The sequence below is a fragment of the Coccinella septempunctata genome, chromosome 7, assembly GCF_907165205.1.
Source record: "Coccinella septempunctata chromosome 7, icCocSept1.1, whole genome shotgun sequence".
NCBI lineage: Eukaryota > Metazoa > Arthropoda > Insecta > Coleoptera > Coccinellidae > Coccinella > Coccinella septempunctata.
This window is the reverse complement of record NC_058195.1, coordinates 28,401,247-28,418,760: the sequence shown is the minus strand read 5'-3', so window position 1 is coordinate 28,418,760 and position 17,514 is coordinate 28,401,247. Positions and strand designations below refer to the sequence as shown.

The 17,514-nt window shown below is 36.0% G+C and overlaps 1 protein-coding gene across 1 annotated transcript in view; it reads right to left on the bottom strand.

Annotated features, from left to right (window-relative positions):
- Positions 1 to 17,514, bottom strand: part of LOC123318083 (protein henna) — a 53,884-nt gene that overhangs the window by 35,882 nt on the left and 488 nt on the right. The gene's annotated exons all lie outside the window — the stretch shown is intronic.

The window sequence follows — 17,514 nt, the reverse complement described above, 5'->3', positions numbered from 1 at the left end:
GAATGTATCCAGAGCTTGGACATCCACTGCGAAACTCTTAAAGAAGACGGTTAGTATTCAAACAGAACACAATGTTTGTTGGGAGCAGGCGATACAAATTTTCAACAGTATTTCATTTTATTGCCCTCGAAAGAAAAGATCCATTGTGGTGCTCACTTTGAAGAATATAGTGAAAACATTGAAAGCATTCCTTTACCTTAGGCAAAAACTGTTCAATGATTATCACTTTAAATATATTCTCACTGGGGCTTTCAATCAAGATTGTTTAGAAAAATTTTTTGGGTACATTAGAGCACATGGAGTAAGGAATACAAACCCAAATGTTGAACACTTTATTTCATCATTCAAAACTTTAGTTATTAATAATTTCATGTCAGTGCATTCCTGGGGATCTAACTGTGAGGAAGATAAAACAGGGAGTCCTTGTTTAGACACTTTGAAATCTTTCCTGCAGGAAAATATAAAATCCACATAGGTCTTTGGCAACTAATTTTTTCTTTTCCAAATTATTCATGCATTCTAAGCTTTGGCATGCTGTTTTTAATTTCTATGGCCGACTACCAACAAACATTGTGTCCTGTTTGGATAATGTTGAAGATTTCTGAACATACAATAATTTCAACTGCATTTTTTTTATGTTAATGTATTTAATATTTTTAATTTTAATTTTATGCTTTATAAGCAGGCATTAGTTCTGTTGTTCTGACGAGCTCAAATGAGACCGAAAGCATGGACAGCATCTACTTTTTCACAACAAAATTTTAGTATTTATTATAATTATTTCAATATTTATAGCTTTTGATATTGCAGAGTGGTATAAAATAATTAAATTGCATATTTAATTTTTTTTTGTATTGATAGATTTTTAATTACAATTTTATTTTCTATGAACAATATTATTACTGTTTATTATAATTATTATCTTACGAAGTTATGTGACCCTATTGACATTTTACCTCTGCTCATATATTCATTGCCATAATTATAGCTTATGTATTTCCATATTTTTTTCTTCCTGTGCTGGAAATATCAATATATGTATATTTTTCATGAAAAGTTTTATTTCTCCTTAAAATTCCCCTAATAATCCATATTATTCTATCAACGTCTAAAACACCAGTGAATGGGCTAATTTAAATTTCGCGCTTTGCGATTGCAGTTTCCTGTTATACCGACATTACTCCCGGTTAGTTGGGTGGCAACCGCATGGGGGCGCTGAGGGCGGGATAAACTGTATTTTTCACCGTAGAACGTGAGTGTCAGATCTATTCTACTCTGTAATCTGTGGCGGTTGCAACCCTTCGTCCAGACTTGGGTACGCGACGCGGTTCAGTACGATATTCGGAGCATGCCTGTATGCACCTTAACACGTCTTTCATGCAGATTCTACTAATTAATTACTAATGGAACGACAAAATGTACAGAGCGCAGTTCGGAGCGGTGAAATTTTCTCAACGCACCTTGCAACATCTTCGCGAACTTTTTTTGATCGCGACGGCGTACGAGACCCGGTTCCCGGCGGTATACGGAGCATGTCTGTACCCACCTTTCTACCGAGCAGTGATCGCGGCGAGGTGCGATACACGGTTGCAACCCTTTGTCCACACTTTGGTACGCGACGCGGTTCGGTACGATATTCGGAGCATGTCGGTCTATGGATAAAATACATTGGCTCTACATGAAACGTGTTTGGCTGACCGTTTTGTTGTTCAGCGTTTGAACGGGTAGATCAGAGATGGAATATATATTTTTCCAAAATGTAAATACATAATATTTTGTGATTTAGTTCAATTGAATATAAAAAAAAATATACTCTTTTATTAGAAGGATGTTTTCATATCACATATTGAACATATTGAATAATTGGTACAAAATATGACTGGTAAGAAAATAAACAGCATAGATATAATGGGTAACAAAATATAAGCAGTATGAGTCAGCTCTCCTAATAATAGCATCCAAACATTTTTGCTGTCTTCTTGTCAGGTCATATATATATATATATATTATATAAAAATATAGAAAATTATATAAAAATATAGAAAATACAGAAATTCCCTCAGGAATACGAAAAAAACTATGTCTATTTCCTCGGTCTCCCCATCCAACAACAGGAGAATAGGACTTCTTCCTAAAATACTGTGTGACTTGCCCAAGGCATTAGAATGCTATCATTACCACTACTAACGAAAATTTAACACGTCCTTCATGTAGATTCTACTCAATTACTGATGGAACGACAAAATGTACAGTGCGAAGTTTGAAACGTTGAAATTTTCTCAACGCACCTTGCAACATCGCCGCGAACTTTTTTTGATCGCGACGCCGAGGCGTACGCTGCGCGGTTCGCGGTGGTATTCGGAGCATGTCTGTACCCACCTTTAGATACATGATTTGATCGCTTCCAATAGGTGTAAATCGAATTCAAAGTTCCCATAAACTTAATATGGAAAAATCATTTTTTTTTGAGGTTTTAACTTAATTGCGAGCAGCTTTTTGTATAATTCTCACACATTAGTGTTTTGAACTCTCCGCAAGCATAAACTAATTTTTCTCACTTTCATTTGCAGTCAAGAAAGATTGCCGAGCGATTTCATACGTTATCTATACTCCATCCACTTTTATTTTAGCACTCGGTTGGCCATGGAAATTTGAAACATTCCACTCTGTATAATACGAAAATGTGGGGTTATGTCGCTCATCAAAATATTTTTGGGTTTTAAATCAGCGCTATGTTGTCCGTTCTACGTGAAAGTCTCAGTTATAATTATGTATTTTATTGCAATGTCGAGAATATATACATGATGAATATAATTGAAATTTATACAAACTGATTGAAGGGATTCCAGCATATGCAGTTGCACGTTGGTTATCTTCTTTGGCTGAAGGTTGAAGACATCAGTTATAGAATTCAAAATAATTCAACCCAAAGATGAAATGCATCCCATTCAGTGGTAGGGAATGGGTATCTCCCAAAGAAATTAACGAATAATCACAAGAATGATAAATTCTTCAACAGAAATAATCTTGCATCAATGGAAGTCATTCAAAATCATTAGCAAGAGGAACACCTAAACAAAAATTTTATGTAAATTAACAATAGACAAGATAACTGGCTCGTAATTTTGGCTGTTTACTGTTTATTTTTAATGCTTTGATATAATAATACTGATATATTTATGGATCCCTTAAGGCATTCACAATGTATAGGATAAGTCAAATGAAAAATATAAAAATGAACGTTGTAGAACTTATTCTACGATGACATTAATCGAAAATCTTATAGTAACTTTTTGCGTTCGTTCACCCTAAAATAAAGTCCCCAAATGCCAAAAATTTTTGGGTCTCCCAATAGAAAGAAATTCTTTGTCCTCCTCTTCATTCACAATCTTTCTGACTACGGAAACATTTCGCTAAAGTATAAATCGTTTAGATTCACTCAGTTGGAGCATTATATAATTTTACTTACATTCAATAAGTTCGCTACCGTCTGATATGTGGCGTATGGACGTATGGTCCGTATATACACATTTGGTAACCGTACAGCTTTTCTCGACTCCCGCCCGATGACGCTCCCGGCGCATGACTCCCTGAGCGAAGAGTACAGGGTGGGCAAAATTCGTTGTCTACTGAAGGGATCTCGAGAACTATAGCAGCTATACTGCATTCACTTTTATTTTAGCAGTCGGTTGGCCATGAAATAATGTTATCAAGTTTTTGTAACTAGAACGGAGTAAGGCTGGCACTCATGAAATGTCGTTAATGTCATAACGCCGTTGCCACAACTTATATCAATTAATATTACGAAGATGCCGAAAGTGATTGAAAAAAGAGACAGGGTTTCAGGAAGTGCTATTTAGAATCCAGGTCCGCTCATTCAAATAGTTATACCCTGATATTCTAAAATCCACAATACGTCAGACGGTAGCGAACATAATTCAATGTAAGAGAATTTATATAATGTTTCACCTGAATCTAAACGACTTATATTTCAGCTGAATATTTCCACAATCAGAAAGATTGTGAATGAAGAGGATGACAAAGAATTTACTTCTATTGGGAGACCCAAAAAAGTGGTGGCATTTGAGAATTTTATGTTTGAGTGAATTATTGCGAAAAGTTCACTGCAGGATTTTCGATGAATGTCATCGTAGAATAAGTTCCCGAAAATTGATTTTTCTATTTTTCATTTGACTTGTCCTATACATTGTAAATGTCTTAAGGTACCAATAAATACCTAATTATTATCATTATATCAATTAATTAAGATGAACAGCCCACAAATAGGCACCAGTTGTCCTGCTAATTGTTTATTCATGTGAACTTTTTGTTCAAAGGTGAAGTTCATCTTGATCGAACCTTCCTTTTTTTCCTTTCACTTATATTGATGCAAGATGATTTTTGTTGAAGAATTCAACATTCTAGTAATTATCTGTTAATTCCTTCGAGAGATACCCATTCCCAACCACTGCAACATATGCATTTCATCTTCGGGTTAATATTTCTGAAATCTACAACTGATGTAACGTATTCAAACTTTAGCCAAAGAAGATAACGAACATTAACTCTCCTCAAGCAAGTACATATTATGATATTATGCTGATCTCTTGTATTTTCCATGCAAATAACTGGATTTGGTATGCCTTCAATCAGTTTGTATAAACTTCAATTATGTTCGTCACATATTTTCCGAAGAGATTCGACATTGTGATAAAATACGTAATAACACAAACTTTAACGTAGAACGGGCAACATAGCGTTGATTTAAAACCCAAAAATGTTTTGACAAGCTTCATAACCCCACATTTTCGTACTATACAGAGTACAATGTGTCAAATATCCATGGCCAACCGACTGCTAAAATAAATGTGAATGAAGTATAGAAGAAAACACATTCTCGAGCTCTTTTTTCTTGACTAATCCAAAACTGAAATCAGATTTATCCTAACGTTCATAGATTTTGAGTTATGATATGAACGAAAATTGAGAAATTGTCATTTACAATGAAGCTGAATAACTCGCTTATTTGAACTCGTATTCGAAATCCGTTGGTGCATTCTACAGACACTTTTTTATGAGGAATTCGAATATGATAGTTTTAAATTTTTTGATCAAGTCAATTTCGAGATACGACAGGGATTTCTGATTTTTTAAATGTAAACTATAGTTGAAAGTTCTTTTATCTTGCTGCAATTTTTTTGCTGATTTCAATAATGATTCATATGTCTCTATTCACATGAATATAACACAAGAAAAAAAATTCAATACCTTTTCCTGCTTTTGGATTCACTATTGAATTTTCATTAGAGGTTGGCATAACCAAGGCGACCGTTGAAAATGCATTATGGTTCGTGAACTCCACATACAACCTTCTGTGATAGGAATCACCGACTGTTGAATTAATTATTTTCTATTTATTTATTTCTATTTATTATAATTAAGAGCGAAGGCAAAGCGTGTAGCCGCTCAGAATATAAAATATTTCAAAAGAAGAATGATAGATATCCTTTAAAGAGTAAAAGACTTTCATCTGATTATGAGGAAACTTAAAGAGTCAATAATATAAATAAAATACGATAGTTAACTGTAATTATAATTTTTAAAAAAGTAGGATGTTGAAAAGTAGGTACTTCTGTCAACGGTAGTGTTCGAATTGTGAGCCATCGTTAGATAAGCATGCTAAACATAGACTTATAATAACCTGGACTCCGCCTGTGAGAGAGAGGTCGGTAGGTTGAATAAGATGGAGAGTTTGTGGGCAAGCTGTCAAAAGGTTATAGAACACAAGTTTATGCGAAAATTTTCTTTAATAAATTTTCAACAAGCTTCCGAGAAGACACATAGGAATTCCATAGCATTCCTTCGAAATGAATTATGTCCAAAAATATGTGAGTTTGGTTTCAGAGAGCACTGCTCAACCCTCCATCCACTTACAATACTGTCATCAAATGTGCAAACCGCCAAACTGAGCAACCTGAAATCCGCTGCTTTGTTTTTAGATATCAAAAAGGCGTTTGACAGTGTGTGGCACAAGGGGTTACTCTACAAACTCAAAAGACTCAATGAACCCTCATATCTAATAAAAATCATAAAGGATTTCCTCACTGCCAGAATGTTAAGGGTAAAAATAGGGAACGGCACTTCTCAAACCTTCACCATCGAAAAAGGTCTCCCACAGGGCTCACCACTGTCACCCCTTCTCTATAACATCTACTGCCATGACATGCCTGCCTCGGTCGGCGCCTTCCACCAATACGTTCTCCAGTTCGCGGACGATACAGCCTTAGTTTCCCATAACCGAACCCTACCACAAGTAATTAATGCTCTACAAGGACTAACAGATGCTACACTGGAATGGCTGAAAAAATGGAAGCTACGATTAAACCCCCTCAAGACCGAATTGATAATATTCAATCACAAAATTACGAGTGCTTCGCCAAACATCACGATCTACCAACACAGCATCCAGCCTAAAGCTAACCTAAAATATTTAGGATTTCAATTAGACCAAAAGCTGAATTTCAAATACCACAGTAACTTGGTTAAAAAAGGGGTAATTACCCGAGCTGAAGTTTTCCGCAGCCTTACCAGTGGCGGCTCGTGGGCCTAAGAGGCAGGGGTTCACAAAATTAAAAAAGCCAATGATTTCATTGAATGAGAAAGGTTCACGAATTTACATAATTGTTCAACATTCTGTACAGTGTTTGAAAATGAAATCCATTCTTTTTTCCTTCTTTGCAGCGAACTTATCTATAACCACATCGTTAAAATTTTGTAAATTTTCAATAAATTTTTTTTCTATAGATAGCATCGCTAGTGCCGTAGGTCTTTCTTCATTCATCGAACTTCTTGCAAAGGTCTTAATTCTCTTCAATGTTGAAAAACTTCTTTCTACTTCAGCTGTCGTCATCCACAAGTATTTGGAGAAGGGAAAAAGTGGCAGAAAATATCAGTTATAGGTTATTTTCAATGATAAGTTTCAACAAATTGAGAGCACTGCTAAGATTTCTGAAATCAGGTCTTCTGTAAATAATCTCTTATTCGGTTTTCAACCTAATTTTATCAAAAGATGGATATGCGTCCACTGTTGTATCTAAATGCTGCATTGGAAAACGGTTTTCATACTGTTCAAATTTGTCTGCGCAAAAAAGTAATGCCGTTCAGGTTTTCGTCTACCATTTTTTTTAACGTGGAGTTTTTCTTCATAACTCAATGAATTAAAATTTTGTTTTAAATATTCCACAGCAAATTTTGTTGCATTCATAATGCAAACAATGAACGTATAATTTCTACTTCACCTAATGAATTACGTCGCGTGTCGAGGGATAAATAGTCCAAACGGGGTATCCGTAGATTTCACCGTTTGTGCACAGCGAAGTTGTGCTCCTGCTTAAGTTAAAACGGCGTACATCCCCCTCCGCCCGCTAATAAAAATTGTCTAGCAATTCGTCGTAAACCCCTCCTACTCGTTCGCACGTGCGACCGACGTATGTGGACGGCAAGAGTAGAGAAAAGCACTGCTAAGTCTTTGTCGCTGGGTCATGTTCGACATTTTCGTATTATTCATAAATAGTTACTGGGTACAAAATAATATTGTAACTTAAGAACGGTAATTTATTGGTTAATTAAGAGAAGAAATTTGATTTTGCGTTACTTTGTTTGGGGGTTCACGTGCTCATGTGCTCTCATGCCAGAGCCGCCATTGAGCCTTACCTACAAAGACAAGGGAATCAACTCTCAGACTGCTGCCACTATCTATAAAAGTATATGCAGACCACTTATCGATTATGGGCACAATCTATACTTGGGCTGTAGAAGACCAACCATTAGGCAACTTGAAATAGCAGAAACAACTGCAATGAGGAAAATAACCAAAATTCGCCATCCCAATAATCCTTTACACAATCCTCCAAACTCGCTGCTATACGATCTACTCAAAATCGAGCCTATAGTAGACAGAATGAGGAAACTTTCCATGAAATTCGCACAAAGACTGCACAACTGGGAAATCCTACAACCGCACTTAAACCAACGAAACGAGCATTCCAAGTCCAGAGCAAAATACCCCCTAAAAACTATCAGAGAACATCTTGAGGAATTCAGAGACAGTCCTGCCCACTGAGTGAGCATGCAAGATGCCGATCAATGACCACCACTTCAACCACTTCAAAAAGAAATAATATAATATATATATTGAGTTTGTTTTTTTTTTTTGATCTGTACAAATTTTGAATTTTCAAACAATCAATCCCCAAATATTGTGCAATCTCACATTTCATTATTATAAACTTACCTGGCTGTAGGACTAATACTGTCGATGGCCATTTGGCCTTTTGGTCAATAAATTGCGTTTATTGTTATTATTTATTATGTGAGTTTTATTCAAGAATAGATGTAATGAGAATAATAATCAACGTATCAACACCTTGTGGGCAAAGTCTGCGAAAATTTTGAAAATTTTACATAATAAATGTTCATATCAACAAACTTCCGACAAGGCAAACAGGAATTCCTTAACATTCCTTCGAAATGGAAAATATAAAAATTATGAGAGTTTCATTCAAGAATAAATATAATGTGAATAATAAATCAACGTATGAACACCTTGTGGGCAACGTCTACGTCATATAGTTGTTTATATCCATCATATGATTTTGACATTGCCCACACGGAATCAGTTCATCTCTTTCTTATTCGATTAGAACGCATAAGCTTTTCTCTCTTTAATGCACCCAACCTCTCGATCTACTGAAAAGTCACGTGACAGTGAGTCCATGTATTATAAGTCTATGATGCTAAACATCGCGAAAACAAAACGATGACAAATTAATCATCGAAATATTCATTCAGTGGTTTCAATTATAGAGCCTCAGGTTCACAAAAGATGATGCATATTCGACGGTTGCGATGGTAAGCCAGCCAACTTATAATTCAACAGAGAATCGAAAAGTAGAAAAAAGTATTATTTTTTTTTCTTATGTTATATTCATGTAAATAGCGGCATATAATATATTTTTGAAATCAGCAAAAAAATTGCAGCAAGATGAAAGAACTTTCAACTATAGTTTACGTTTGAAAAATGAGAAATCCCTGTCGTATCTCGAAATTGACTTGATCAAAATCATATCATATCATATTCGAATTCCCCATAAAAAGTGCCTGTAGAATGTAACAACGGATTTCGAATTCGAGTTCAAATAAGCGAGTCATTCAGCTTCATTGTAAATGACAAATTCTCAATTTTCGTTCATAACTCAAAATCTATGAACGTTAGGTTGGATCTGTTTTCATATTTGGAATAGTCAGGAAAAAAGAGCTCGAGAATGTTATTCCCAATTTTTTTCTTAGAAACCAGAAAACTGAGCGAAAAGAAATTTTGTATACAAGGCAAGCAAAAAAAATTTGGATGGTTTCTCCTCATAATATCAGGATGATGACCGCCTACTATGTAAATTTAAGTTCGAAGACTTCAGTCTCAACAACGTTCCTGTTGATAAATTATTTTTCTCGCAAACCGTTACGTTTAGCATGAAATTACCACTTATTCATTCGAAATGAATCGAACTGTTTCTGTGATATAATTTTCAGTGCAATGATATGAAAACACCACCGAGATGTTTTTAATGTCTACTAGCTCCCATAGGACATTTGCCGTATTGCATTTTTGTAAATTTTGTGGTTTCTAAGAAAACAATTAAGAATTGTTTTTCAGGTGCCATTTTTGAAAATTGCAGCTAAGCAGAAACTTCTAAAAAAAAACATCATTTGAAAGAACCTCATTATTTTTGGGCAAGGAATGACCGTTTCAATATTTTTCACAACTATTCATATACACCTTGTTTGAAAAGTAGATATTCGAACTCAATAGATCTAAACATTTCACCCAGTTGAAAAAAAAAACCAAATGACCAAAAAATCCTCAGCAATTAGATGTTTATCCATTTCTGATACAAACAATAATTAAAGTTGCAATTTATGCGAAATGTAACAGTTACTCATAGGGAGTACTCAAATATATCGCATTCAAAAGCTTCTTGGAGAATGATCAAGGATGTACAATGTACAATGTGGACATTAACATACACATATTGTTAAGTTTGCGATTTTCTCAACTCCACTTCCTTAGTGCAAAATTATTCATTTATTATTTATTAATTTATTTAAGTAATACGCCATTCCACAGCCTGGGCCAATTATAGAATGGGAGAAATTTACAATAAAAAGTAATACGATAATTTAACCTCCTGTACAATTCGTAACTAAACTAAGCAAACAATAAGCACCTTTATAATATCCAAAGCAGAGCATGAGCTGAAAAAAAACTCCATTGGAGAAAAAAGCTCACTCGGCGATAAAAAAAAATGTAACCAAGAATAGCCCTTTTTACATCAGATGGATTGCAATGAAATATATCCATAATGCTCTGATGGGACATGTAATCACTACGCATTCTATACAGAGGCGAAAGAAGTACATTAGAACGTGGAAAAGGTAGGTAAAATGTGGTCATATTTCGCACGGGTAGTCTAGGAACATGAATATTTATAAGGGCAAGCAAGTACGGACAATCAATTACTGAGGATAAAATCTTCATCAGGAACAGAATACCTAAATAAGTACGCCGTCGCTCTAGAGAATTAACTTCAAATCTACTTGAAAGATTTGCATGTGCAGTACCCCTGTTTGGATAAACACCGTCAATTCGAAAACATATATACTTTAAAAATCGCCTCTGTACATTCTCTAAACCATTGACATGCACATCGTACCCTGGGCTCCATATTAAGCACCCATATTCGAGCCTTGACCTCACAAGAGCATTAAACAAAGTGAAAAGTGTCCTGTTATCTTGTAACCACCTTGAGTTTCGCAAAATAAAACCAAGCGTTTGAAATCCTTTTGAAACAATAGATCTCACATATGGTACAAAACTGAGTCCCTGGTCAAACAGAACTCCAAGGTCCTTATACTCCGCCACCCTACCAAGGACACGGCCGTCAACGTTATACGAAAACTCAATCATTGTTCTCTTACGGCTGAATGATAACACGTTACACTTTCCGATATTTAGGGGCAGTAAGTTATCCCTGCACCAACGATTCAAGCCATCTATGTCACCCTGAAGATCCCAAGAATCCTCAATCGAAAGAATACGACGAAATAATTTGAAATCATCTACATAAAGGAGGAAACAACACACTAAATACAGACTAATATCGTTGATGAAAATTATGAACAACAGTGGCCCCAAAATAGACCCCTGTGGAACACCAGATGACGCCACGAACGTATTCGATCTAAAACCGAAGCACCGAACCCAAAGTTTTCTGTCCGAGAGGTATGACTTCATGAAGCGCAAAAATCCGAGATTCAATCCAAAAGCTGATAACTTCTGGAGTAGTATACCATGATCTAGTCGGTCGAACGCTTTCGAAAAATCTGTATAAACCACATCGACTTGAGAAGATTCATCCAAGGCTGCAGTGATGTACTCAGTCAAACAAGTTAAATTGGTCACGGTTGATCGACCCCTCACGAACCCATTCTGACTGTCAGAAATATGACATCTTACATGTGAGTAAATTATGTCATAAAGCACTCTCTCAAAAACTTTACTGAAGTTGCTCAAAATAACAATGGGTCTGTAATTTTCGATGTTAACCCTGTTGCCCTTTTTGAAAACAGGACACACTCTACCCCAGTGGTTCTTAACCTTTTAGTGATCAGGGACCATTTGACAAAATTGTTGTCTTGTCACGGACCACCAACTGTTCCGAGGTAATATTGAGTACGTAAATGTCAATTTTTGTGAATGAATAAACAAGGTTGTTGTAGTAATAAATTTGAATCGGGCTCGACTTCGATTTATGCCCCACCTCAGATTTTGATGATTATTTTTATATAGATAGAATTTTTCATGAGAAATGGAATGGTAGTAATCTCAATCTGCGGAAATTTATAGTTCATTAGCTATGATTTTTTGAAATGTTCGTTAAATGCACTCAATTATGACATTTGAGTGTTTGTTCACTGTAATTCTCGATTAATTCGAATGTTTTTCTCAACAGAACTCAACCAATTGGGATTTTGAGGTTATTCATTGGAAGAAATGTGAATAATTGATCAATTTTGGCTAAAAATTGAACTGAATTATTTTGAGGTTAGGTTAGGTTGGGTTAGGACAGTGAAAAAACAATTTCATACATGAAAGTATCATTTTTGGCGATTTCAATTTAAGTTTAAAGGACCGAAAAGTGAAAATATAATTTTTCATGATAATATAATGATATAGCCCGTATTTTGATGAAATTTTCAAAAAATCGTTTCTCTCAAATTAAGTTTGCCGGGATTGATAGTTGTACGAATAGATTTTGTATCTTCTCTTGCATCCAGGAAAAAATCGGCAAAAAAATCTGACGTAGGCACTTTGTCGAATTCGAGAAAAAGCACTTTACAAAAATTTCAAAAAATCATAACTGCCGAACTAGAAGTTTCCGCATATTGAGACTAATACCATTCGATTCCTTATAAGAAATTCTGGCCCAGTTGCAGGAAAGTCCATTAAGATTTGATGTCCTATCAAAATTTAAAACTGTCATTTTTGAAGGGGAAAATGGAGGATTAAGATTTTAATGAAGTATTAAATTTTAATGGACTTTCCTGCAACTGGACGTAAATTTATAGAAAAATAATTATTAAAATTTGAGGTGGGGCATAAATCGAAGTTTTACCAGAAGCTTTATTATTTCAATGCGATTTTTTTCACTGCATACTCTTCACCAATTTATGAATCCTTCGTTCAGTGCTAGGTACTTAATGCCAAACTGGCATGTCGGCACTGGCATCCAACGGATTTTGATTCTTGTTTTTATTTACCAGTAGAATCGAAAACCCCTGCTCGCATAAATATGCCGATGAAAAAAGAGAGCATTGGGGTCTAGTCTCCCCATATTTTCTATTGAAGAAACCCAGTTCATTATAACACCCGTCATATTTTCGTTTTGGTGGCATTTTTCTAAAAACTAATATAAAATAATTGTTATCAATAAGTGCTCTTCAGTGTGGTTCAACCCTATGTCATGTCGGTTGGCTTCGCGGACCACTTCAGGTGCTTCCAGGGACCACCAGTGGTCTGCGGACCACCGGTTAAGAACCAGTGCTCTACCCTCTTTCCAGATGGTCGGAAAGGAAAGTTTTGAGAGAGACAGTCTATAAATAACAGTCAGAGGCCTGACCAAAACGATCGCACAGTCCTTCAACAGAAACGAGGGAACTCCTTCGGGTCCCGCTGTCCTATTTGCCTTGCATTTTTTTAAGGACTTGATCACAGCATCCTCCGTTATTTCAGGAACAGTTAGAGTTTGGCCAAAAGAGTTGACAATTATATCGAGATGTTCCGATGAAGTGAACATAGATACTATTATGCGATTTGTCTCTGTTGATATTTTTAACATATTGAATCTGTAATCATTTTAGAACATAATATGATTATGTTATGAATAAATTTCCATGAACTCCACCCAGCGAATTCTAGAAAAAAAAAACTTTTTTAAACATTCTGAAATATTCTATTTATTAAGCTGTGGTTTCAAGATTAACTTAAACTAAATCCGGCGCTACAAAACGTGCTGTGCAAAGATTTATAGATACATCGTGGAGTCAGTTACTAATAAACTCAAACCATGGATCGATAACCATCTATTGCGAACAATAAAATATAAAAGGAGCCTTTGGCGACGATACATTCGAAGCAAGAGTGAAGCTATATTTAAACAGCATCGACAGTTATTCAACTCCTTGTCGCAGTCGATTAGAAGAGCTAAAATTTCTTACATTAACAGCTCGAAATCTATCAACAAAAAGAAATTTTTTAAGTTTACACGCCAATGTCTCAACAGTAAGGTGTCCATCCCCTCAATTAGTTCTGCGGAGAGTGGTGGTTTGCTCAGTTCCAGAGACGGCAGAGTCCATTGCATCTCGCTTCTCTGGAGCCTTTGTGTCTGAGCCTGTGGGCCCGATGCCGCCGCTGACGACCCCCCGTAATGAGTCATCAATTTCAGACATCTTGATCACGCATGAAGAAGTTGAAAGACAACTCAGATCTCTTAAGATTTCGTCTTCACCTGGTCCCGATAATATCAGTGCTAAATTTTTATCAGAATGTGCTTCCAGCTTGTCTGTGCCTCTTGCGTCGATATTCTCTTTTTCTCTTGCTTCTGGTGATTTACCCTTATCCTGGCGTGAAGCGAGGGTCAAACCAATTTTTAAGAAGGGCAACCGGCACAATCCCAACAATTATTATCGGCCAATTAGTCTTACATCAATAGTCTGTAAAATTTTAGAGAGAATTATTTCCGAGCAGCTAACATCTTTCCTCTTTATTCACAAGAAGATTCCTGATTCACAGCATGGCTTTGTCCCTGGTCGATCCATAATTACTAATTTATTATTTTGTCTGGATAAATGGAAGTCAGCACTGAATGGGAGGACACCTATTGATGTTATTTTTTTGGATTTCTCCAGAGCCTTTGATAAGGTTCCAATATCTCATCTGCTCTTCAAATTGGAAAATTTTAGCGTTCGTGGTGCACTTCTCAACTGGATCAAGGGATTTTTGACCAACAGAACATTTTCAGTGAAGGTCGGACAAGCTTATTCAGAGCCCAGGGAGGTGCTTAGCGGCGTGCCTCAGGGGTCGGTACTCGGCCCTCTTCTATTTATAGCATATATAAGGATCTGACTTCTTCCATTGCCTCAACAAGTGCGTCCTATGCGGACGATGTCAAGTTTTTTGGAGAGGCTGAGACTTGCAAAGGACAACTCCAGGAAGACCTTGATAGAGTGTGCCTCTGGTCATCTCGATGGCTCATACACCTCAACCAGTCAAAGTGTCGTGTCCTCCATCTGGGTGCAAACAACCCTCGAAACAACTATTATATTGATGGACTTAGAGTGGAGGGGTGCACCACACATGTTGACTTGGGTGTGACCATCACCAGTGATCTCTCCTGGTCAAGCCACATAACCAGAACACTTAGCAAGGCGAGGAGATCACTTTTCATTATACAGAGGTCCTTTAGGGGGTGTGATATCGCTACCATGGGCCAGATTTATAAAACATACCTGAGGCCAATTTTAGAATTTGCTGGTCCTGTTTGGCATCCTTGGCTCAGGGGTGATCTGATGCTCCTGGAGGGATTTCAGCGCAGAGTGACTCGTCTGCCTTATGGCGTCTTCAGACCATCGTATCAGGAGAGGCTGGATCGGATGGGGCTGTCTTCAGCGGAGGATCGACGGCTGCGCGGGGATTTGATTATAACTTTTCGTGCGCTCCGTGGAATGTTCGGTACCGACATCTCACATTTATACCAACTGAATACAAACAATCTGCGTGGTCACAGCCTAAAACTTAAGCGTGAGTGTTTTCGTGCAAAGTGTCGCGAACATTTTATCTCTAATAGGGTGTTCAGTGTTTGGAATAGACTCCCCAGTGACGTCGTGAACGCACCCTCGGTCAATTCCTTCAGGAACAGACTTGACGCCTGGTTCAACAACGGGTTTCGCATCTGAGCATTCCATTTTATTTTTGCTGCTGGTTCTTGTTTTCTTATTGTTTTCTATTTCCTGTATTTGCATGTTCTAGTTTTTACTTTTCTTTGAGTTCATAGGCTTCTGCCTCAACTCTTTAATTCCATTTAATAATAATAATAATAATAATTATAGACTATAGTGATATTGGTGCTGTGACTATTCGTGTTTCGTTCTGTGAATGCGTCAAGTTGAGTGAATACAGAAAGAAAATTTTTGTGAATGAATAAACATTAATTAATTGATTGACATACAGTGAAGTAGTTATATAATTAGTTTTTAACTAAAGAACCTATCGGAATAATGACTATCTCATTGTTATTTCTTGATCTACTCATCCCTCCCATTTTTGCACCTTCGTAATGTTCAATTAATTAATAAATTGACATGGAGTAAAAGTATTTATATAATTAGTATTTAACTGAAGAACCTATGGGAATAATGACTATCTCATTGTATAATAATTTCTTGGTCTACTCATCCCTCCCATTTTTCCACATTCGTAATGTTCAAGTTTCAACATACCTACTCAATATAAAATTAGGTGATTGAAGTCGAACAACTTTCACACTCTTCAAAATCCAACATGCAATTTATTTGAATAATCAACGAGAGAACTTGAAATTATTATGTTAGATACTGAGCTAGAAAAAATCACCTTTCACTGAAGTAGAGAGAGGGCACAAATTGTTGAAAGAAGTTTGTGACAGACATAGAAGGCGTATAATGAGTATTCAAAAATTTGAAATGAAAAAAATTGAACATTTCCATTCAGTTGTTTTCATTGAGCTGCTGCATCTAAACAGGGGTTACTAAAAAAATTTGTGACTAATGTTACGAGACAGTTTTAAGATTTTTCACAACACTCAATTTATTGGTATCAATCATTACAGCCCTGATTTTTCTTCTTGCTGGACCATGAACCATGAATTGTAATGAAGATTTAAGATAAGAGGTAGAGAATTTCGTTTTCTTCTTATATTTCGAATTGTATGAAACACATCAATCTTGAATGAAGTAATTAGTATCTATTTAGTTGTTTAAATATCCTTTTGAGAATGAGGGCAGAATAAGTATTGCAAAATTGAACAAATACTTTACTTTTGGTTGTGAAAATGGTATGTGTAATTGTTTATTGTACAATATTAGGTACAATAGGTATTTATTTCTCATACCTGATTCTGATAAGGTTAAAGACACAAATGAGGCATTCAGAGCAAAAGAGGCTCAAGCCACAATTTTTCTGAAATTGAGTTTAAATTTATATGATTTTGTAGGCCGTTCCTACTTACTGTTAACTCAATTTCACGAAACTTGTAGTTGGTGCTATTGCTCTAAACACCTCAAATATAGAGTGCAAATTGGGTAAACTGGGTAAACACCCCCAATATGCGATGTTGCGGACAAAGCACACTCTCCAATTAGTACTGGTGGCCTTTTTTGTTTTAAATCAACATTGTGAAGTCGCATTTCTACTATAGTAATTCTCATTAACTTCCCTGTGACTGAAACTGGTTGAGTGCGTGTCGTCAATGACGCATTTTAATTTTATTCAATTCAATTTTAAATTGAATGTCGCTGTTTTTTGTGGTTTCTTTACTCTCCTTACTTCACTTCATAGACAAAGCAGACGTCAATGTTGAAAAGAGTTTGTTTTAATTTTAATCTTAGTTTGAGTTAAGCGGAGTTATCATCACGGAATTAGCCGAAACTAGCCCCAAATTTAAGATCATTGATATGCACGGAACATTTTTTGTGAGGATTTATTGCAGGATTTGCTGGGTATTTTTTTTGATTTTTCAAAATATTATTTAAGCTTTAGTGCAAGCTCGAGTCTTGCGAGATTCAAACGTCTTTCCTTAATGATTGTTTGAAACATGTTTCCGAAATATTTCCAATCTAACCAACGGTAGAGCTGAGGAATCA